The following is a 26,339-nucleotide window of genomic DNA, read 5'->3' as shown; positions in this document are numbered from 1 at the left end:
GTTAAAGAGTATGCCCTCTCATAGGTCTTTTAACTGAGAATTGCCATATGCAAAAAAGTAGTCTGGTATAATGATAAAACAAGGAGACCTATTTTTATGACTCATAACCACTTTCCAGGCAGGTTGATGCTTACTTGATTTTTCAGGAATCTGAGGTATTTATCATAATACATTTGGTGCTAATAATTCAATCATTTGCCTTGAAAGCATTTTCTTAAATTTCAATTTTAAATTTCCCTATAAATCTCATCTAAATGTATGCTATTGAAGTATAAACCAGTGAAGATTTTAAACTTGTGTTTGCTCCAAGGATGAAAATATTGATATTGTCTAGTACGTATACTTCACCATTCATATAATTTTAAAGGTTAATGTCAAATAACAGTCATTTAAAGTTCAAGTTGATCATAATATATGTAATTTAAATTAACAATTTTCAAATATATTTAGATTAAAAAAGAAACAAATGTTATTAATAATGGGAATCAGAACATCAAATGATAAGTTGTAAGGGACTGAAGTTTAATGGTAACAAATTGTCCCTGAAACACAAGGTGAGGTTTCTTAACATGGTCAGGCTCCAGTGAAAACATACACTTGGATGCAAGGCTTTTATAGTCCTTAATCTTTCAAAAAATTTGAATTTTAGATGATTTCTGTGATTGTGATCTGATTTCTGTAATTCTATGTCAATGTGACTGTGAAATAACTGTAGGGTAAGATAAAAAGCATTACAAAGTAAAACACTGGCCTAGCCTGCAATATACTCATCACTTTTACAGAACACAGGTAATGCCTGGTTTTGAATACATTTTTAACTGAGATTATTGTGTTTCTCACATGTAATTGTTCTGCTTTCTAGCTAACACTAAAAAAATAAAAACAACAACAATCCCCCTCTACACACACAAAATCTCCCAATGCCAAAACAAAAAACCTCTCTCATGGGACATATTCCCCCAGAGACTCTTAGTAAACCGTAGTAACAGCCCCCTCAACTACATGTAAGGAAATGTAAACTCTGACATTTCTTCTTGGAAACTAGGTTTCAGCTAGAGAGCGATTTGAGATACTGTTGGTACATTCCAGAACTCCCCTTGGTCCTAATTAGAACAATTGAAAGAAACTGTTAATTTTGATCAGCTGGTGAAAAGCCCTGCTGTTGCCATCAGTCATTTCTATGGAGTTCAACTTTCAAGTTCATAAGCGAAAGGGCTAGATTAAAGGTTTTTTCCTCCCAGTAAATCATTAGCACAAATGCATCATTTCAAAATTAATACTTTAAGATTGAGCTGTATTTTAAGGTTATAAAGTTGTTAGTTTAAAATGTGACACACAATGTATAAGTAATTCATTTCGCAGTGGGTAATATATTTTTTCGTTTCCATATTTAGAGCTAAATAGAATATTTTAATTTGTTGAAAGGCCATCTTTTGGAACATAGAGTTTCTGGTGTTCATGTTACACATATATAGTGAGGGTAAAAATAGTTTGGGAGTATTTTATTGTATGAGGGTTAGACAGCTTCCTGGGGGCTGGGGGACACAGTAAAAATGGGAAGCAAAGTATGGGGGAGGGGCTTTCAGCATTTTTTCTGATTGTAATAGAAAGATAAAACAGTAGGCCATAAGGAGAGTAAACAAGAAGAAGCTGTACATGGAGCAACCAGCAGCCGAAGACAGTAGCACAAGAAGTCTCAGGAAGAAGAGAGGTGGGGGCATGCTCTGTGCAGAAACATGGGGCCAGTGACAGACAACTTCCTGGGTTTGAATTATTGGTTTGCTTCTCTGTCTGCCTTGGTGCTGATCTTCAGTTGTGTGTACATTGATAACACTTACAAGATAATCTGTTGGAATTCAGAAGGAAGAGACTGAAACTTGTGTGTTTAATTATGTACCCTCATATGGTTTTAAAATGAGTTTTATATTACTATAAGAGATGATGGATTGTGTGTCTTTATATGTTAAATGGATGAACATGACAGGGAACAACGAAAAGAATTTCAAGAGAACACCTCTACAACGTAATGTTTCCAATAGCCATAATGGCTTTTTCATGCTAAGCTTTTACTTTAAGCATGAAATAGATGGTTCTACATATTTGCATTCAAGATATTAATTAATTTTTGATATTTATAGCTCATAAAAGGATGGATTTTTATTGGCTATTTGGAGATGTTAGTTAATTAAAAGTTTCTAACCATGTGTGTTGGTCATCTTTAATAACAACTTGGTTGAAGATCTTTCAACTTTTGAACACCACACTTCTTATCCTCATCATCACTATTGAGGAAAGATGTATTTCTAAGGGGTTATGGGCATAGCTTCATCTGCATGCATAGCTCAGAAAATGTAGTCTCCTAGACCAGTTATGGAAAATCCATTAGCATCACAACAAACCTTTGTAATTAATACTAATGAAGGAAGAGCTTACATAAAAATAACAGCATAGAGGTTGAGAAGAAACAGAGACTTGTAATCAGAAGAAAGTACAGTAAACTACTGAAATTCTTAACACCCAGAGAACTTACCAGTGGGGTTGCTCGAGGCCCAGAGTCTTAGAGGCCAGTCTCAAATACAGTCTTGTAATTAAAAAAACAAAAACAAAATACAAACGACCAAAAATCCCAGCTCTTATCAGACAAGTAAACTAGGCGGCAAGTTGCTACTCCACTTCTCACCTTCCATAACTGCCAGAAAATTACTTCTGTTTTTTATTTTTAACATTTTTTTTATTAAAATATTTTAAGAACACCCAAAGTCTGTCTCAGTGCACTTGTCTATGGTTAGTGTAACCATTCTTTCACTAGCAAGTATATTTTTATGCACTCATTACCATTTCAATTCTTAAATAATCTGGTCTCAAGTATTGGAATACTGCAAGCAGGCTACAAGAGTGACAATAGCTTACAACATTTCATTGCATACTTCAAATTTGTCAGGGCTTAGATTGTAAATTTTAAGACTGAAAAACAGAAAACAGAATGGCAACTGTGTGAAGTGAGAATTATTGGTTTGATTAGGATGATAGTTCATAATGTATACATTTATCAAAGCATCCCATTATATACTTTTTTTGGTTTCTCCAGACAAGGTTTCTCTGTGGCTTTGGAGGCTGTCCTGGAACTTGCTCTTGTAGACCAGGCTGGTCTCGAACTCACAGAGATCCGCCTGCCTCTGCCTCCCAAGCACTGGGATTATAGGCGTGAGCCACCACCACCGGACTTGCATTATAAACTTTTAATATATGCATTTTCTGTTTGTTAGGTGCACTGTTGAGTAGAAAAGAAGGCTAAGTATCACTTAGCATCTAACATGCAAAGTGAATGTGAGACTGGCTACAGCAGTATTTGATTTTATGCTATGTCCCTGGCCTATCTACTCCCAGGTTCTTGGCTCCCTGAGCAGTGTCTGGCATGGGTTCCATATGACATCATTGGCCTTAAATCCAATTATAAAAGGGTTTGTTAGTCCCACAAGCTTTGCCTTTCTCCTTTCGTAGCATGCAGAGTACCTTCTAGTACCCTGAATACTGATTAGGAGGGTGAAGTTTCTAGATAGACACCCACTTGACTTCTTTATGTTCAATGAGTTATGTAGGTATTGTCTTCAGCAATATGGCCTCACCATCCATTTCTGTGTAGAAACTAATAGTCTTAGCAATAGCCTGGGTAGTTTGAGGAGTCTCATGGGGGCCCTTTGGCCAACAAGTTGATTAGATGTAACCCATTCCTGAAACTGGAGGGTTTAATTGGTGATGAGAGATGTCCAGTTGGGTCTCTACCTCCTCTATTATCTGGTGATTATATTTATATCATCTTCATGTATGCATACATTTTAGTAGGCTCCTATTGAATTACATTTCTATAATGCCCCTAAAAAGGCCCCTAGTTTTATCTGTTTCTCCAGATATTCTCTGACTTATTTCTTCCTTTCTGCCCCCTCTTTGTTTGACACTACCATTTCAGTTCACCCTTCAGTGTACTCTGTAACTACCGTCTATTTCCCCTCCCTAGGGAGATCCAAACTTTCTCCTTAACTCCTTACTCTATATCTAACCTTTGTGGTTGCTGAAGCTATCATTTATATATAAGGGAATGCATACTGCATTTGTTTCTTTTGGGTTCTGGGTTTTCTTACTTAGCCTGATTTTTTAATTTCCATCCATTTACTTGAAAAACATTTTTTGACAACTAAATATAGTCCAATGTATAAAAGTATCACATAATCTTTATCTATCAATTAATGAATATCTAGTCTTTTTCCAATTTCTGTCCATTATGAATAGAGTACCAATGAAAATGGTTGATAAAGTGTCACTGTAGTAGATATAGAAATGGGAAAAAAGTTTCCATAGCAATCATATGCAAAATGGAACAAGTTTTCTGAGCATATTCCTGTTTGTTTGTTTGTCTGCTTATATTTGAATACTTCCAAAGTGATTAAGAAAGAAACTTATTGTCTCTTTATATCTCCTCATCATCTTCTGCCATAACCTACTTTTATTTTAGGACAGTTATTCTCAGAACAACTGGGAAAAGTAGACAGTTGAAAAGCAACAGGAATAATTATTACTTTTACATTTGAAATAGTCACCAATTATTTGTTTAGGTCTTATACAATAGAGATCTCTCCAATGCTCCTTATACTACTTAGAATTCAAAACATTTATGATGTTATTGAACACATAAGGATTCCTCATTAAATGATGGATATTTAAGTTTTCTTATATCATTAATTATTTTTTGGCAGTAGAGTCTGATAGGACAGAAGAATATTCTGTTGTAACTCAGTTAAGTGTGTTAGATAAATTTCTGTGGTGATTTCAAGTGGTCACAAGGGAATTATTTTATTTTGACAGTAGAAGTGAAAACTCATTTTTCTTGGATACAACCACTTATACTCTTTAGTATTAATTTGAATTTAATTTCATTCTCAAGCAGAATAATTTTATGTAAACTTAGCCCAGTCTATCACTGGAGGTTGACGATATGCTTTATAATTAAATAACAAAGAAAAATTCTAATCAGCATGAAAACACGGATATGAAATTAAGATGAAATTTTGATGACAAACTGGCAATATCTCAACAATATGCAAGGTAATTCAGTTGGAACTAATGAGCAACTTAAAAACTACAAGTAAGTGTCATTTTGGCATGTGCTTTTATTATTGTAATATTTACAAAACAAGAGAGAAAAATATTACATATGTAATGAAATTTTAACAAGAAGCCATGAACATGTATGCATATATATATTTAATGATTACTTGCTTTAGGCTTAAGATCTTCACATATCTATCATTTAAGAGAAAGAATACAATAAAATTGTGATAATATTTTTATTGATTTTTTCTCAAATGGCAATTCAGAAAGTAGAATATACCACATTTTCTTTAGGCAAAATTGGCTTTAGGCTTATTGAAGTCATCAAAAAATAACTTCTTTGTGAAGCTACTTTATATAACCAAAACAAAGTGAATAAATTCAATGACTGCATGTGTAATATGTGTGCTTCCAAAGTTCTGCAAGAGGTATACATAAGAGATTTCTTACAAGCATGTGTGGACATAGAAAACAGAGTTAAAGACTGAAGTCTTATGCGTCTAAAAGGCACTTTCATCCACCATTTCCACCCCTAGTAAATGAAGACAGGATGAAGAGCTAAAATTACTAATTGGTTTACTGATTGGTTGTACTTTGTTCGATTGATTTGCAACTAATCCTGGTGTGTGGTGCACTATAGAAGAAGGTTGGCGCCAACCTTTGAAATAGCTGATACTTAAAACCTTGGTGGAGGCTTCAAGACATGGTATCAGTATTCAGTGTGGAAACTGCTCCCAGAGACATTCATGAAGAGCTATGTGCTATGTTAAAGGGTGGGTAAATCCCACTGTCAAAAAAAAATAAATGTTTCCCTTTTCCTTTTAACCTTCCATCATTCAGAACAAAAATGTAACATGAAAACAAAAACTGAGAATGTCGGTTCTTTCTATGTAAATTGCTCATTTTTCCTTCTATTTGTATCACAAATTCCATAGACAATCATTCATGTAGTGACATATGTATCTAAAAATGCTCTTGCTTGCACATCCACAAGTATTCACCCATGCACATATATATATATATATATATATATATATATATATATATATATACACCTTTAACTTCTGAAGAGGATTCAATTAACTTAGTCTTGCTAAAGGAATCATAATTCTTTGAAACTTAAGCATTGACCTTTCTATGGTAATTGCAAATCTAAATTTCATCTTAAATACCATAATTAAGAGACTGGATATAATCATGAAATTGCCATTTTTAGAAAATCAATGCACTAACACTGTAAACTGTAAAACTAACTTGCATTTTCTGAATCTGTTCATGTTCATTTCTTTCTTCTTCAACAAATGGAGTTTTCTAGAATTGTTTTGAGGGAAAAAAATCAGAAAATTGATAGAGAAATTAGTACTCATTTATAAAAAATAAATATTTTTGTTGAAGATAACATTCATGTGTATGTCAAATTTCCATGTTATTTAGTTTGCCTTACTTTACTTGTAATTGTTTCCATTTTGTAGTCTGTGTCTCTTTGTAAAACATGTTTCAGAATTTGCACCTTCTTTTTCTTTTTTGGACTTAGTAAAGCCTTTTAAATATGTTAGCTATTAGTTATCTAAATAAAAAGTCTGGGATGAAAATTTAATTGTCCATAAATTTACTAGACATTAATTAAACATTCTCTTTGCATTTCTATACTACTCTTATTGAATAATATTCATATGAAAGCCATTCATGGAAACAAATAACTTTAAATGCATGTTAATGATACTTCTTAGGTTGTATACGAGGAAGGACACCTGTAGGCATGATATATAAAGCCAGTTTCAAAATATTTGGGTCTATGATTATAGAAACAGAGTAGAAATTACAGTAAAGAGGAAACATCCCACGCAACGAAAGACCTAGTTATTACATAAAAAGTTAAGGAATGCTAGCGTGATTAATAAATTCTAATGAAGTTATAATAAGACAGGATTAAGTCTGTTGGATATGGGGGCAGTAAGAGTGACTGTTGAGTTTAGGGAAGAATGCTGGAAACATGAAATTACAGATAAAACAAAGATCAAATCATAAAGTTATTATAATTTAAACTAAATAACTTTATTTGTGTAAAAATTTTTAACTTGAAATGCTCTATAGAAATATGTAATCCTAATAGAGACAATTTTATTCTTTAATACAAAGTATTATGATATCATGCATTGGCCCACAAGTACCTCTGTCTGTCTCCTCCCCCTCCTAGAAGACCCACCCCCCTTTCACATGCTCCTTCTTTTACTTCCTTGTCTCCTCATTTATTAGCTAGCTTTTGTGAATGAGATAACATTTGAGATCCATGAGGTTTGAAGTGTTTAGTCTTATCACAGGGAATCTGATGGTTAGGTGGTTAGAAGTGTGAAATTTGGGCACAATCAGATAGAGATATGTACTCTGCTAGAATTGTTTGTTCTGTTTTTAGTGAAGTGGCTAACAGAAGTATTTGTGAGATATAAGAGGATAACTGTTAACCAAATGAATAGGAATGACTGTATCCAACTTAGAGGAGTGAGGAAAAAAATGAAAGAAAGGATGTAAGGATCAATTATATAGAATATTAAAAGTTTACAAACTGACAAAGAAAGCTTTACTAAGGATATCAATAAAAAGTAGTTTAAAGTTACAAAGGAACCCCAAATGAAAAGTATTGTAGAAGGGAGAATGGTGATTTTCAAAAGGTAATAGCAACCAAAATTATAATAAGATATTTGGTGATGTATCTTTCTTGAAACTTTAAAATATATTTCTTAAAATTTAGGTAATTAACTTTGTAGAGCTTTTGATAGGAAATATACTGTTTTGACTTTATTTCTACCTAATAAAAGTGATTTATTTAGGGAAATGATTATTTGTAATACATATTTTCTGGTATTGTATCCTCTTTACTTTGATATTTTGTAAGCATAGGGATTGTATGTTTACATGTGAATGTGCATATGTGGGGCTCTGTATTCAGAGGCTATAAGTTAACCTTGGTCACCATTCCTCAGGCATTAATCACTTTAGTTTTTGACATAGTGTTTCTCACTGGCCTGGTATTCACTGAGTAGTCTTGGTTGACTTATCTGCTCTCTTCTATATTTCAAGCTCTAAAATTATAAGCACATCCATCACTCCTGGAATTTTTACATGGGTTCTAAGAATTAAACCAAGTCCTTATGCTTGTATTGCAAGTACTAACTAATGGATGTGTTTTATTCATCAACCAAATAGAGAAACATATATCCAGATGAACATCCCCCATCAGATTAATTCAATCATATTTTTCAGAAACAGCATTTAAAATAAATCAAGTGCTTTAATTATCTTTGCTTATCACTGATCAAAGGTCTTTTCTCACCTGGACAACATTTTACAGGAGAGTCCAATTTACCTTATGATAGTCCTAAGATGAATTTTGATCTCCATCTATTCTAACCTTGAATCTTATTCTTTTATAATGTATCAGCACTAATAACAAGGCCAGTTTACTAAACAGACATCTGCTTCTTTTCATTAGATATTCAAAAGAATATTATGCCATGGCAGGAATGAACACCCATGAGAACCAAAACAGGAATAATTTTACTTGGACTTAGTAGAGCTAAACTGTTTAGCCACTTGATTAGACATATTGAATATCAGAGACTAGAAAATGAAATCTCAGACTTGATGCTAACCCGGAGTGTGCTTTTCTCTTTGGGACCTTTCTTGTTTCTGAAACTGACTGAGTTTCCAACCTCATTTAAAATCAGATACATTTACTGAAAGCTTCACAAATCACTCCCATGAGGTATTTTTCAGAGGGTTTCTTGACTCCAGAATAAGAAAGAAACCTGTCACTATAGCTGTGTGAGATTTCTTAAGGGATCCCAAGCCTGCTTATGTAAGAACAGTGGTTTGCATTCCTACCCAGCAGAAACTCCTGTGGCCAATATATAAAGCTGGATATGGCAAGGGGTGGGTGTTGACGTCTGCAGAATGAGTAAAGTGACCCATGTGGCCTTTTATTTCATTTATAGATTGTGGTGTTTAACTATATAACTCCTGGATTTGTAGACCAAGATTCTTGATGGGACAGTTTCCCAGTTTATGCCATAATTTAGCTACAAGCCCCCTTATTAACCAAGAATGCAGATAATGAATCTTAAGTCTACAGCTCCACTCATTGAAAAAGAGAAACTGCATGTCCTAGCCCTTAAATGAGCTACAATTCAAGCACTGTAATCAATGGAGATAATGAAACACAACAAGTAGTTCCTGTGTTTAAGGAGCAATGATTATTACTTTACAAGCCATTATTACAACTGTTCACTTCCTACCACCCTCACCCGTGAAACCCTCCAAAACAAAATATTATCATGAAGAACAAAAGAATAACAGAGTGATAAAAAGTTTGTGTGTGTGTGTGTGTGTGGAGAGAGAGAGAGAGAGAGAGAGAGAGAGAGAGAGAGAGAGAGAGAGAGAGAGAGAGAGATATTAAATGAACTTATGCTACTTTGGGTGATATTGCTTCCCTTGAGAAAGAATGAAAGCAAAACATTAAACACTAAGTAAAAGTTTCCATGCTTCTTCACACTAGCTGAAATTAAGAGGCAAAGCCTAAGTCTCCAGACAATACCTTGAGTACTACAGTTGGCATAGTGAACACTTATTTCAGCTCAAGGAGCATAGAAGGTAAATGTGAGCACTGGAATTCTCAAATTTGCCAGAAAGTAGAAAGGAGTACATTTTATATAGGGTTTGAAGGAAGAGGTAAGAAGTGCATCTCAATCTGAACAGAAGACAGGAGTTATTGATACTATTAATTAACTCATGTTTTAGGTTCTGCTATTTGCTGAATGATACACAGTGGAATGACCATCATTAACCTCCAATGCTGGAATAACCCTAAGAAGGTAGAATGTGATGAATGCTCCAGATCTTCTAAACAAATATGCCTGAATGGTCCTTTCCACAAAGTTATGAGGAGTGTTAAATATCTGTAAGTTGAGGTGTGGTTGCACTTAGAGTTTCATGGTATTTAGGACTCTTTCTTAGATTTAACATCCCACCCCAGCTGATTAGGCAACTTCTGACAGTAAGTTACCGATTTTACACGCTTGTTATACTCTGGGTTAAGTGTCCTGATTTTTCTTTTGTAGGAAATATTTTCATCTCCCTATTTTCTCCTACATGGCCAATTCAATTCAGTTATTTCTCTTTGAGGTTCTTGCCTCATGATGCTCTCTTTGGGAAAGCTATAGACCATTCTTATTGAACACCTAACACTTACTGCTGACTTAGCCTATAACAATTCTTCAACTGATGCTACTTCAATAAAGAATATGTCTTAATTTTCTTCTTCCCTTTCAAATTAATACATATCATGATCTTACTAAGATATTTTTTTTCTTCACTTATAAGAGACAGGCTTCTTCGTTTCCAAACCTAAGGCTTCATGGGAACTCTTCCCAGCATTCTACAAACTCCTTTTATACAGAACCACCTACATAAATGATCTCTTTGTGCTTAATTACTTTATATCTTCTTAACATCAGCACATGGTTTCCAGAATCTTAAATACTGTCTTTGTATGACAAACTTCCAGAAAGTAAACCATCCAAACAATCCTCATATGTTCTGTCACACTAAACAATTATTAGTCTGTGCTTTCTTTACAGGATAGGAACCAACTGATCATCCAATTTAGATGTTCATGAGAGAACTATTAGAAATGCTCAGAGAAAGAAAGGGAAAGAATGCAGTAGATTTAAACACTTAGACAGGGACACAATGATATGTCAAGACTACAGTATATAAATTTTGTTATCCAATATACAAATAGAAGAGAGGTAAAACCAAGTTCAGAAGCAAATAACACAGGAGACATAATGATAGATGAGAAAAGCAAAATGAAATATACATGGTATCCTCAACGTCTAGCAACTTTTGTGACTTGCTGGGCATGTATGGGAACTGTATAGACTTCTCAACAAGGAGCACTTTGGGTATTTAATTTACTTATGGAGCTGACATGATGCCATTATCTTCCTTTTTTCCTAAACCAGTGCCTTGTGAACATACAGAAAAAGGTCAAGTTGGCTAAACTGTCACTTTTGTCCTTTCCTTATTTCTTTGCAATTTGTGATATTAAAAGCACACATATGATTCATGAATCTGTGTGTTTGAGTAGTTGTGCTGCTCCCCAACAAAACCATCATTCATTATGACCTGATTGCTTATATGAAAATATGAAAGTGTTGGGAGGTTTAGGTAAGGAGATTCTTTAAATAGGAGAATTTTAGGAACTGTGTATTTGTTTAATCATTTGACACTAGCTCAGTTTTTATGATTTTAACAGGCTTTATTTATTTTAGTTTGAATTTTTCCTTTTTTCCTTTTTGAGATTACAAATTAATTACAACCTTTATTCTTCCAATCCATGATCCGTATAATGCTACCTGTACGTATTTTTCTGTTACTGAGCTATCATACCATAATCAAAATCAATTTAAGAGAGAAGCATTTTATTTTGGATTTGTATTACAGAGGAATAGATTCCATACTGGTGTGTGTGGTGTATGGCAGCAGCAGAAGAAAGCTAGAGGATTATATTTTATTCTCACACAGGTTACAAATAGGAAATGGGGCAAATATATAAATTCCTAAAGGCTAAACTTTCTCCAGCAAGTCTCCACCCAATAAAGGTCCCGCAACCTCCAAAATCAGTGCCACAAACATGGGACTGGGTATCAAATATACTGGGAAACATTTTTTTTCACATAAACTACCATAACTTAAAGTGAAAGGTTTAGAGTTGGTCCAAAGAAAGCTAAGAAGCAGGGAAATAGTTGGTTACTTGAGGGGAATGAGGTAATTGTAGCAAAAATTTGAAAATATTTCATATATAATATCAATAAAATAGCATCCCCATTATTTACATTATGTCATATAAATTGCTTTTTTTTTAAACTGCTTATGGAGAATCACTTGACAAGCCAATGTAACAAAACAGTAAACGTGAACCTATCTTTTGGCATATTAAAAATGAGGCTACTAATTGTGATAAAATTACCATACTTTAAATTAATCTCTATTGTTTGCCATTAATATTCTTTCTCTCGACTTTCCCACAGGTGCTTAGAATAATTAGTTGGGAATGATAGACCCCAGCAGATGTATCTGATACCTAGCTCGGTTATTTCATTTAACACTGTGTAGGAGGAAGCCTGTATGCCGCCATTAACCATGTGACTTACTAGAGGCGCATACAGATGAGGTAATAAAAGAGCGGTTTACCACACCGCTAACCACACCCACTTTAGGCATGACTAAAGACGTATACGGACGGACGTAAAGACATATACATACGTAGGCGGTGACTACGTCACTAGCCAGGCCCACTTTTGGGCATGGCTAGGGGGCGTTACGGGGGAAGGCATATAAGATTGAACAGCGGAAGTCTTGGTCTCTTTTCCGGATTTCGGCTTCCAGTTCAGCAGCGGAAAACTACTGGGCTCATCTGGGTTACTTGTTTGGTATCTTGTGAGTAATTTCTACAATAAATACTTAGTTTTACTTTCATTAAGTGTGCCGTTTATCGTTACAGCGTCATTTGGAGCATCAACACTGCAGTCATTTTCTTTCTTTGGCACTGCTTTCTCTTACCTGTGTTTAAATGGAGAGTCAGGCAGAGGAAAGAAGGACCGAGAGACAGACTAACATCCCCATGAAATCTTTCTTTGTTCTTGGTGTTGCATGTCTCTCAAACACTTGTCTTTTCTACTAAAAATGTTCCATATCATATTTTCTTACTTTGTAAATTGTTTCTTAGGTCAGGTGTATCCATAAATATAATGACTAGCATATGTCTTATATGTTTATTGAACATTTACTGTCATCTACATTTTATAGTTTTCCTTTATCATTTTTATTTTTTATTATGATAAATATATCTAGCTTTACTTAATTTAATAGTTTTTCTAGTCTCATTTGAATTTATTTTTGTCCTTTTGATTAAGTTTGTATATGTCTTTTTGAAAGCCAATTTGACTTAAAACATGTGAGTCCGTGTTGAATTTTAATTGTGACTAAACTCTATGTTAAAATACTTCATGGCAGATTCACAATGGATTTGAGGATTCTTGCATTGTGTTTAAAACCAGGCCCAGGATGTCTATAAACTGATCATATTGTCTTTAATTTAAATAGGCAGTAAAAGTTAAATAACACCCACTTAGAAAAACAACAATCAATAAGCAAACAAAATAAATGTAGAAGCAGAGTTGGAATGTAAACTTTAATCTGAAAATTTAAAGACTCTCCTTTTAAGGCCAATGTTTGGTTTTAAAACAAAAAACTAACTATGTAGTTTTGGAAAACAGACAGCATTGTAACTAAGGCTAGTATTTAAAATATTGACAACATCCCTTCAAATTTACTCTTATCTTTTGCAGCTAACAATGTATACAAAGCTGCAGGTTTTATTATAAGAGCTTTATAAACCCAACTTTATTGAAAACAATTGAATTCCCAGAATTTGGGAGCATTGAAAGCCCATGTTTCCTTGGGGACACAGCTAGCTTGAAGCCAGAATGGGCTAGAGACAATGTCAAACTAAAGAATAAATAAACGGACATGTAAATCTCAAAATTTTACTCAGATAACTCAAAAATTTCAGATTGCTTTAATTGTATTTGTTCTAAACTGTAGTCTGATAACACTAATAATAAATCTAGATACAGTATCAAGCAGGGAAATTAGAAATTGTGAAGTCAAATACTGGTACAAGTTAGGCTATTAAGATCACCTGTTTCTTCTTGGAGGAACTTTTGTTTGACCTTACAAGACATATGTCCACATCTTTAACAATTTATTAAGGTAAATAGTTTTCTTCCTTATGCTTCTCTTCTTTATTTCTCTCATTTTCAGATCAAGAATCACTAGGTTGTGTTAGTGTCCAGTATTGTTAAGGAATATTATTTTAACTAGGCAAATATGTGCTATGTTTGTTTATGCTGCATTTGTTAAACTATGTGAAGATGTGCTATATATGTCTATGCTGCATTTGCTTACCTGTGTAAAGATGAGTTGCTGATTCACCCTGCCTGCCTAAGGCACCTGATTGGTTTGATAAAAAGGTGAACAGTCAATAGCTCAGCAATAGAGGGATAGTCAGACCTGGTGGCCAGAAAGAATAGAGTAGGAGGAAGAGAGGGAAAGGGAAAGAATGAGAGGGGGAGAAGAGAGAGACACCCAGGGCTAGTCAGCCAGGCAGCCACCAGACAGACAGACATGTAGTACGATGTATAGAGTGAAAGAAATGTAAAAAGCCCTCATGGTGACATTGCAGTTAATAGCCAAGAGACCTAGTCTGTCATCCCCTAGTCCAGCAGGGATGAAGTTTGAAGTCTTGAGAATTGTGGTGTTCTCCCCACAGGAGATCTTGCCTAATTACAGAAGAGAGACACGGATAGTTTTACAACTGGATTTAGGCAGCTTATAAATACAATCACAGTTTCATCTGTATAAATCTACCACTATTTTTCTATGTTGTTCTATAAATCTCTGCTTCTATGTTTATCAGTACACATAGGTTATGAGTTTAATAAAAGCAAGAACTATACTTATGTGATTCTATTAACTACTAAGGCAGGATAAAGGGTTTCATTCTTAAAAAGAGAAAATAGGATATAGAAAGCTTCTTTTCTTGTTGCTCATATTGTCATCTCTGCATGTGAGATGCTTATTTCCTCCAGTACTGTAATAGTGTAGTTAAAAAGGCCATGCTCCTATGGACGTTGAGCAGGGTGAGGAGATGGTCATCGTCTCCAAGACCTCATCGTCCTGAAAAGGCATTAGATTAGCAATGTATGGAGACATCTGTCCTATGTCCTATTTAGAGACAATCAATATCATTATTTGATTTATTCATCTGGTCCCTTGTACCGTTGCCAAATGCTTTGTATCTGATTTGCACAGGCCATCACAACTGTTCTTTTTGAGAAATCTTGAGGAAAGAATGATATGCATTCATAGTTCCACTGAAAAATTTGACTTCTGGAAGTTATGTTTTTAAAGAACTTCAGTACTGATCACCACACTGAATGCACAGCTTCCAGTTCCATAAATGGTGTGCAAGGCTTCCTCATTCCTGAACTCTGGGCATCGTCACCAGTGTCTGTTGTCCTGTGTGGTTTTTTTTTTCAATTCTACAGACCACCTTGCTATACTGATTGTTGTTGCCTTTGATGTGTAGGAGATCTTGAATTTGATTATTTCCTGTGCTTTTGGAGTGCTTTTCAGAAAGTCATTGCCTCTGACTGTATTTTGATGTGCTTTGTGTGTATTTTCCTCTAGCAGTTTTAAAGCTTCAGATCTTACATTAGGGTCTTTGATCATTTTGAACTGTTTTTGATTTTTTTTGTGGAGGCAAGATATACAGATCTAATTTCGTGCTTCTAATGAGAGCACCCAGTGTCTCCAGTAATATTTAGTGGAGAAGCTGACCTCTTTTAAAAAGCAGACTCTCACTAACTCATGATGCAGCTTTCACTGGCTAGTAAACCTGGCTGCTCTTGAACTCATGGAGACAAACCTGCTTCTGCCTGTCAAGTAATGTGATTAAACTTGTGCATGATCGAGACACTTTTTCTGAAAATTAGGTGTCATTAGTTGTGGTTTATTTATGTAATTGAATGTAGTTATATCAGAATCCTCCATTCAATTATATTGGTCTATATATGTTCCCCATCCACTGCTGCTACTACTGTTGTCTGTACAAGAGTTTCGCTACAATGGCTCCGTAGTATAATTTGAGGTTAGTTATTATGATGCTTCCAACATCATTCTTGCTTCTATTCAGGTTTTAGAATTATTTTATCTAATTATGAGAAATGCCTCTAGAATTTTGGTATGTATTACCTCAAATAATTATTTTTTCAGTGATACAGGATTTTTATGACTCCAATTCTGTTAATCTGTAAATATGGGAAGGTTTTATACCTTTAGTTAATTCAATTCTTCTTTATGGGTTTGAGTTTTCAGTTAGAGGCCTTAACCTTCCATGGTTAGGTTTATTTTTAGGTTTTATAAAATGCTTTTGTGAAAAGGATTTTGTTTGTTTTTTATTGAGACAGGGTTTCTTTGTCTAGCCTTGGTTGTCCTGGAACTAACTCTGTAGACCATGCGGGCCTTGAGTTTACAGAGAGCCACTTGCCTCTGCCTCAGGAATGCTGTAATTAATTAAAGGCATGCACCACTACCACTGCTGTCTTACTGTGGAAAGGATTTTTTTAAACTTGTTTCTCATTAAATTTGTTATTGATACCAAAAAAGCCTATTGATTTTTATATCAGTTGTAATACTGAAAATGCCTGTCAAGTCTAAGAGTTTCCGTGTGAAATTTGTGAGGTATTTTTGGTATAGAATCATGTATTTTCTGTTTAAGATTTTTTTTTTTTGCAGTTACACGTGTGAGTGTGTCTATGTGCCAAAGTGTGTACATCAACTCTTTGTCCACAAAGGCTGAATGAGGACATCAGGTCCCCTAGAGCTGGAGTTACAGACAGTTGTGAGTTGCTGTATGTGCAAGCTGATAACTGAATTTCTGTCCTCTGCAGGACCTGCTCTTACCAGCTCAGCCACCGCTCCACGCCTTAGCATCATTACTTTGCATATAGCAATAACTTTGTTTCTGATTATTTCCCATTTATTTATCTTTTCTTGTTGCTCTGTCTCAGATTTGCACACTATATTAAACATGAATACATAGAGAGGGGAGACTTACCACTTTCTGGATTTGGAGGACATGCTTTCTGCTTCCCCTCCCCCCAGTAATACTGTTCCTGAATTATATACACAAGGTCTCTGTGGAGATGGCTGCCTTATTTATAACTGCTAGAAATTGGAGCCAATTTAGGTGTTTATCAATAAATGAATGGGTGAAGAAAATTTGGTGCATATATAATGAAATTTTCTCCAACCAGAAAATTAATAAAATTATAATATTTGCAGGGAACTTGATGGGCTGAGAAATCACTATGTTAAGTACTTGGTCTAGGGAGATGGTTCAACTGATAAAGTGTTTGTTGTACAGGAATGAATACCTGAGCTCTAATCAAGTAGCCATGTTAAACCACACATAGGAGCTTACATTTATAATGCACATCTACACAGCACAGCTAGTCTAGTCGAATACGGTTGATTTGATTTTCTCTCAAATAAGATTGAAGGTGAAAACCAACCAAACAAGGGAGGATAGAATTAGACCTCTACATGCATGACAAAGCATGTGCATACATACACTCATTCATGAACACACACACACACACACACACACACACATCATACAATCATACTTACAGGTAGTAAAACAAATATGAAATAAAGGAAGAAATATTCCCATTTTGATGAAGAAAAGGATCAAATAAGAGAAAGCTAAAGATGTAGAATGGACAGCGGATAGGGTAACAAAAATGAATAAAGTAAATTCATGTACATGATGCAAAATAAACTAATATTTTGCGGCTTAGATGATAAGATGTATTTGTTGAATACATAGTATATTCTAGTTAGTGAAAAATCTGTTATTGTTGAATATTGTTATTCATTATCACAGTGTATTTCTAAGGATATGTATCAACAAAAATGGAATGTCAGTGCTCACTTTTTGTCATACTGGGCCTTTCAACTGGGAGGCATTTCAAAGAAGATGAATTTCATCAAACGGATAGCCAAATGTATTTTATTGGCTCTAAATGATCTTTTATCAGGTGTTTTTCATCTCTTGTGCTTAAATTATCCTCCTGCCTCAGCCTGCTGAGTGTCTGAGATGGAAGCATGCAACACTGGACTTAGCTGATAGCTATCTGTGAAAAATAATAGTAGAGTTTTTCTCTAGTAAAAAACACTAATTAAAATTATTTTTTCAGCTGCATACTAACCAATTTTCTTATGCATTCACTTAACACCCATACATATATTGAGTGTCTTTCATACATTACAAACTGTAGGTTAATATGAGATGTTGAAAATATAAAATGCTGATATAATTGCCCAAATTTTAAAATGCATATATATTACACACATGAAATTGCATGAAAAAATATTGCCAGCCATATAAGTTTGTGGATGGCATTTTTCTCTGAACAGAGGATGCAAAGTTAATCAGGAGTATGAGGAAAGGTTAAGGTAAACCTGAAAGGCAATATGAGTGGCAGGTAGAATTCGTGTCTTTGAGGAATCAACATTATAGAAGATGGCAAGGAATTTTTTTTCACCCTAAATGTAATGACTGAGCAAGCAAATAACTTAGAATGCTGCATAATCACAGGTATTGGTAGTAGATAGTCTATCTCCATGGATTAGAGTACAACAGTGGTTCTGGTTCTCCAAAACACAAACATTGAAAATGACCTATGGGCCATATACTGTCCTTGTAGCAGCAGGCTACCTTACAACAGAGTAACCAGGGTTGAGGGTACAACACATATTGTAGCAGGCAGTGTGCAAACTATTCCTGCCTTGGAGAGGAACCTCCCTAATGGTAGGTAGTAGTCACACTGTTGTTGCCTATTTAATTATCTTGATGATTAGTGACAAACTGCATCAGAGGCTGTTGAGACTTGAAACAAACAACATATTCACCAAAAAGGTATTGAGATCTTTGGAGCAAATGACAGACGCCTCCTGTAGTTAGGTTATAGTCACACATCTGGGATTCAAAGAAATATGTTTTTTTCTATATTAGTTATGGAGGCTTCTCTTTTCATCTTTCTTTAGTGTAGCATTTTACAGGTGCCACTCATATTTATGAAATTGCTCAGGATCTTTATTGGCATATATCAAGTATCACATAATGTTTGAGTGAGATACTCTCATGAATGTGGTGATATTTAACTGTCTGGAATAAATAATGAGCATGATTCTGATGCTTAAAATCCAAGCATGGTTTCCACAGAGGTAAGCTGAACCATGTATGAAGAACTGATTTTTTGAAAACCAAAACCCAAGTGAAGAAGTATGACAATTGTCTTCATATCATATGTACAAACCTAAAGAGTTATGCTGACACACCTTTTTTTGTTTGTTTGTTTTTTGTTGTTGTTTTTCGAGACAGGGTTTCTCTGTATTGTTCTGGAGACTGTCCTGGAACTCGCTTTGTAGACCAGGCTGGCCTTGAACTCACAGAGATCTGCCTGCCTCTGTCTCCTGAGTGCTGGGATTAAAGGCGTGCGCCACCAACGCCCAGCCGCTGACACACCTGTAATATACTTCTATTCTTTTTTAGTAAAGAAGTGTTGAATTAGTGTCTCTGTTCATCTCATCAAGTGTTTATAAAGTGCTTTCTATTTGTAAATATAAAAAATCAGTTTCTCTTTTATTTATAGTTTCATATGTTTCTCTAAAGTCATCAACTCTTGGTGTATGTGTGTGTGTGCGTGTATGTTCGTGTGTGCGTGCATATGTGCGTGCGTGCGTGTGTGTAAGGACCCAGTTTTAGCCCTTAAAGCCTGATCACTTATGTCCTTTCATTATGAGAAACATTATATTTCACACTGTTGTGACCTCCTTACTGCTAATAATAATGATATTAATATCAAGTCACATAAGCTGATACAGTCAATGTGTGTTCTTGAGCCTGATCTAAAAGCTTATGCTTGATATTCTATTCATTTGTTTTTGTCACAAAGCCTTACTATGTCATGCTGGCTTCCTGGCACTTATTATGTAGAACAGGCTGGCCTCAAACTTGTAGAGATTCATCTGACTCTGTCTTCTGCATACTGGGATTAAATGTATATCCCATAATGCCCAGTTTTGGTGGTAAATATTGTGAGTAGATTAAATTTGTCAAATTCTGGAGAGTAACATGAACAATAAGAACAAGTCTTATTAATACTTCATGTCATAGTCGAGAAAACTGAGGCACAGAGACAGCAAATAAGAAGTTCAAAGTCACTTTACTATTAATAAACTAACCGGTGATTTAAGCAGCTGGTCTACAGTATATGCACTCACCTAGCACCAAAGTAGGAAAATGAGCCACACACATGTCAGGCAAGCAAGTAGATGATTTCTCCAAAAAAAAAAATGTCATCCATTTTTATAAATATAAATTTTCCATTTGTGCACCAGTTTTCATGATGAGTAAATTATTGCTTAATGAGCAAATCACTATAAGCAGCTTCTCATACGTTTTTGGCTAGAGCTCCAGTGACCTGTTCATTGACCTGGAAGTTTGGTGTCAAAGTTCTTGCTGATATCCAACCATGCATGTCTTATAGATCTCTGGTCTTAAAGGTGCTTGATAGATTTATGGATTTATTTATTGTAAATTACTCACTGGAGAAAGACATTTCATTTTAAAACACCCTTGTGTATTGATTCAGTAAAATGAGGGTGTCGTCATTAAACAAATCTCCCTGTATGCCCATACTATTAAAACTAATTGACCATGCCTTCCCTTAGAAGCTGGCTGTACATTTCCAAGGAAGGTTTTATTTGGTGTTTCCACAATTTATTTACATATTACCCCAAGTCACTGCCTCTTACTCAAACTTCATGAAAACTTAGTCATTTTTCATTAAATGAAAAATAATATGAAAATGCTAAAACAGGTATGTTGTCTAAAATTATTTTCACTGTAATATGTACCATATATTTTTTGAATTTTGAGAAAGAAATCTCATCTTTTTTTTCAGCTAATGATTAGAGTTTTGGTTGATATCCTCCTTTTTCCCACTTTTTAAAATTTAAATTAGAAACAATTTGCTTCACATGTCAATCCCAGCTCCCTCTCCCTCCCTTCCTCCCCCACTCCCTGCCAGCCCCCCAGCCGTCCCCATCACCCCTACCCTCCCTAGGGAGGGTAAGGCCCCCCATGAGAGATGTCCAAATTCTGTAATATCATCCAGGTCAGGGCCTATGCCGTCCTTTATGTGTCCAGGCTGAGAGACCATCCATCCATATGGAATGAAATCCCAAAGTCCATTAGTATGTGTATCCCCCAGGTACCTGGGTCCCGCTGCTGTATCAGTCCCCAAATAACACACGAGACACCATATAGTTATAATGCTATCAACAATATCCACAGCTTCTCATTGGCTAGTTCTGTTTTAAATATTAACCCATGACTATTAATATATATTTCTATAAGTACTTATTTTTCTGAGGACACCATCCTGACATATCCTCTTTTCCTGGGATCTCATGGCAACTCTCCACTCTTGATTACATTTCCCAGAATCCTCCTCTGCACTTAGTCCCACCTATCTTGCTTCCCTATTGGCCAACATTGTTTTATTTATCAACCATTAGGACAAACATATACACAGAAGGACTTCCCCCATCAAGTATGTCAGGGATAAATACTGATCTACAACCCAAGGCCTCACAGATTGCTAAGACCTCCTCACTGACACCCACATCCAAGGGGTCTAGATCAGTCCCATGCAGGCCTCTCAGCCATCAGTCTGGGGTCCATGAGCTCTCCTTGTTCAGGTCAGCTGTCTCTGTAGGTTTCACCAGCCCGGTCTTGACGTCTCCCTCTCTGCAACTGGGTTCCAGGAGTTCAGTTCAGTGTTTAGTTGTGGGTGTCTGCCTCTGGTTACATTAGCCTCTGAATGAAGGTTCTAGAATAGCATATAAAGTAGTCAACAAATCTTATTTAAGGTAGCCTCTCCACTATTGCTTTGGTTGCCAGTTGTTGTCATCATTGTAGATCTATGGAAATCTCACTAGTGCCAGATCTCTCCTCAAACCTACAATGATTCCCTCTATTATAGTATCTCTCATCCGGCTCTACTCTATTCTTCCCCTGACTCAACCTTCCTGCTCCCTCCTATCCTCTTCTCCCCTCTCTTTCTTCCTGTTGCCTCTACCCTCCCCTCATGCTCCCAGTCTTCTCAGGAGATCCTGTCCCATTCACCTTCCCTGGGGTACCATGCATATCTCTCATAGGGTCCTCCCTGTTTCCCAGACTCTCTGACAGTGGGATTGTAGGCTGACAATCCCCTAATCCATGTCTAAAATCCATATAGCTAAAGAAACAATTATGATTAAGGATATTAACCATATAAGAGTGAGTACATACCATGTTTGTCTTTTTGTGACAGGGTTACCTCACTCAGGATGGTTTCTTCCTACAACTAAACACTGAACTGAACTCCTGGAACCCAGTTGCAGAGAGAGAGGAGTCAAGACCAGGCTGGTGAAGCCTACAGAGACAGCTGACCTGAACAAGGAGAGCTCATGGACCCCAGACTGATGGCTGAGAGGCCTGCATGGGACTGATCCAGACCCTTTGGATGTGGGTGCCATGAGGAGGTCTTAGCAATCCGTGGGGCCTTGGGTTGTAGATCAGTATTTATCCCTGCAAATCTCAAGATTCCACTTTTTTCCCCTGAATAGTACTTCATTGTATAAATGTATCACATTTTCTCTCTCCATTCTTTGGAGATAAAGATGATCTGTCTTGTGCGGACGCTCATGTCTTGCTCATACAAGTCAACTATTTTCCTGCTAATGTTCTCAACTCAAGTCTGTTTTCTCTTAATACAAAACTATAAAACAGCAACAACCATAAAGCCCTCTAGCTGCCTGGATAGACTCTTCTCCTCTTCCTGCTCCATATTCAATAATTTTTTTTTCACATACCAGTCTCAGCCCCCCCTTCCACCTTTGACCCGTCCTCCTCTCTGCCCTCTGCTCCTTCCACCCAATCTACTCCTCCTTATTTTCAGTTTAAGAAACGGCAGGTCTCCCATGAGTATTAGCAAAATGTGGCATTATCAAGTTGTAGCAACACTAAGCACCTCTCCATGTATTAAGGTTGGGCAAGGCGACTCAGTGTAGGGAATAGGATTACAAAAACCAGTAAAGGAGTCAGAGACAGATCCTGTTTCCACTGTTAGGAATTCCACAAAGGACCAAGCACCACAACTGTAATATACATGCAGAGGTTCTAGATCAATCCCATGCAGGCTCCCTGGTTGTTGGTTCAGTCTCTGTGAGCCCAGGTTAGTTGATTCTGTGTAGATTTTGTGGTGTCCTTCACCCCTCTGGCTCCTACAATCTTTTTTTCCCCTCTCTATAGGATTCCCTGAATTCTGCAGATGTTTGGCTGTGGGTCTGTGTCTGTTTCCACTGGTTTATTGGATAAAGCCTCTCATGATAATGAGGCCACCAGTATGGCCACAGGTGACGGCCAGTTCAGGCTATATATCTGCTATTGCTAGGAGTCCTACCTGGGGTCATCCTTATACATTCCTGGGAGATACCTTTGTGCCAGGTTCTAACCTGACCCTGAAATGTCCCCTTTTCTAATAGTACCTTTCAATTCTCTCTTCCTCTGCCTTCCTATCCTAATCATTCAACTTCCAATCCCCAAATGTCCCAGGATCACTCACAAAATCTCTTCTATTTCTCCTTCCCAGGGAGATCTGGGTGTCCCCCATGAACCCTCATTGTTACCTGATCTCTCTGGGTCTGTGGATTATAGAATAGTTATCCTTTATTTTACAACTAATATCCACTTAGGAGTGAGTATACACCATGTTTGTGTTTCTTGGTCTGGGTTACCTCACTCAGGATGATTTCTTTTTCTAGTTCCATCCATTTGCCTTCAGATTTCCTCGTGTTCTTGTTTTAACAGTTGAATAATACTCTGTTGTGTAAATGTACCAAGTTTTCTTTATCTATTCTTTGGTTGAGGGCCATCTAGACTGTTTTCAGGTTCTGGTTACTACAAATAAAGCTAATATGAACATGTACTTCCTAGAAGGATGGAACTTACTCCATTGTCCCCTTTGTTGTCTTCTTACTTATTTACTTTTAAATTCATCCAAATTTGACTTCCACACATCCTCATAACTCTCTTGAAATTATTGACTGATTTTATGTCCAATTGGCACCCCATATTCCTTTTGGATTTCCTACAACTTGGCCTTTTAATATATTTAAAAGTGTAAGAACCACAGGGGATAGAGGAAACCAGAAGAACAAGACCCTGTAAATCAACTAAACAAAGCTCGTATAAACTCACTGAGTCTGATGCAGCATGCATATGGCTTTCGTGGGTCTGAATCAGGTCCTCTACATACATTATAGCTCTTTCAGTTTAATATTTTTAGGAGACTCTGCAGTGTGTGGACGAGTTCATCTCTGATTTTTCTTCCTTCTCTTGGAGATCTTTTCCTTTTGGTGTTTTGCCTTGTCCAACTTAGATGTGATGGTTTCTGTTTTATTTTATTATTTTATTTCATTGTATTTTGCTGTAACATCTTATAAGCTGGTTATTTCCTAATGAGAGACAGAAAAGGAGTAGATCTGGATGGGTGGGGACTTTGGGAAGTATTGCGAAGAATAGAGGGAGGGAAAACTATAATAAATATGTACTGTATGAGAAAACAATTTATTACCAGTAGAGGGGTAGGGAGTGTCTTTCACTTTACCCTGCAATGGTATATTCCACATTTTCCACATTGTCTTCTGTTATGCATTTCTTCTCCATATTTGGCCACTTCAGCATTTCCTATCTATTCCTTAAGCATTAATGTTTCTCAAAACATGATCCTGATTTTAACTCTTCTCTAAAATAATTCATACTCTTTGGAATATCTTCTCTGTTGCTTACATTACTATATCTGGGGCACAGATTCTGGAATGGCTTTCCGTTCTTTGAATTCTCTTCTGAATTCCTGGACTCAGCCCAACTCCCTAGCTGCATCTTCTCTTGGTTATTTTAAACCACATGAATTTTTTGTGGTAGTTTCCAGCCCATTAATTTTTTCCTGCACAATTTGTTCATCTTTCTGTGATCCTCTGTAATTTAAAGGAATGTAATAATATTTATGTGTATATTTAGAGACTTGATTTATTTTGACAACACAATTCTTTAAATCAATTGATTTATTTGTTTTAATGGAAGTAGTAGTTATGTATTTAATAGACTTTAATGAGATGTTTTCACATTAGAAAAATTCATCAAACTGCTAAACGTGTCTATAATCTTATCAGGTTTTCATTGTTTACTGATGAGAATGTCAAAAATCTATCATTGCCTACTTTAAATACATAAACTATTATTATTAATCCTTTTCATCGTATAGTACAATTGTTGACTAAAACTTATTTCTTCAGTCTGAGTCTTTGCTTCCTTTGATCAACATCTCCCTTTCCTCTACACCTTTCCTGTCCCCTTTCTTTGGTAGCCATCTGTGTATACACATTTGTCTTGTGCCACTGAGTTTTTAGATTCTTCCTTACAGTACTTGTTTTGCTACACTTGAGTTACTTACCATTTAGAATAATGTCCTCTAGTTACATCCATGATATCATGAATAACAGCATGTTCTTTTTTACAGGATTATATAATATTCCATTTTACATGTATACCAGATTATATTCATGCATTCTTACCTATTTGGAACAATACTGAGATCAATATGAAGTACAGATATATCTCTTTGTTATAATAATTTCAGTTCTTTAGGCTCTACACTCACAAGTAGGGATTTATGGCTAACCAGTTTCAGAGAAAGATTTCTAAACACTTACTAAAGAAAGATTTTAAATTGTGTTAGGCAAATTAGTTATCTACACAAACAGTAATAGGATATCCTTCTCTCATACAGCAACATCAACTCAAAATGATAAACTGTTTAAATATAAGATCTGAAACTGTGAAACTACTTGCAAAACATGTAGGGACAATCCATTATGGCCTTATCTACACAGAGTTATAGATCAGACAGGGTTACATAGTGAAACCCTGAAAAATCACACAGAGAAAAAAATGAGCAAATGAAAAGGAAGGCATTAATTAAAATAAGATAAATTAATGGCAGAATTGAAAAGACAGGTTAACCTTTCTAATTATCATGGAAATGCATATTTAAGTCACATATGAAATTACCTCAAACCTCATATTGTAAGTAAGAATGACAGGTATTGGTGCGCACATAGGAACACAGTGTAACACTTCCTCAAATTACACTAAACAGAATTACAGAAAAAAATGAATACATTGAAAGACTAATGTCTAATGGGAAACAAAGTATGGCAGCAATGGTTACTCATTAATCAGTGGCTTCTTATCAGTTGATGTAGTCTAATGTTGAGAGATAGGAGAAAATTTTATTTTGCTCACCCTAAATTGCTGCAGGGTTTAGTTGAAAAAAGAAACATTCTTGTTTCATCATAATAGTATTAATAGTATATATATAATTATATCTATTTGGGATGAGATACATACAATCTAATTGTAGTTAAGAATTTAA

The sequence above is a fragment of the Mesocricetus auratus genome, unplaced genomic scaffold (assembly GCF_017639785.1).
Source record: "Mesocricetus auratus isolate SY011 unplaced genomic scaffold, BCM_Maur_2.0 Super-Scaffold_100020, whole genome shotgun sequence".
Taxonomy (NCBI): Eukaryota; Metazoa; Chordata; class Mammalia; order Rodentia; family Cricetidae; genus Mesocricetus; species Mesocricetus auratus.
This window is presented reverse-complemented; position numbering follows the sequence as displayed.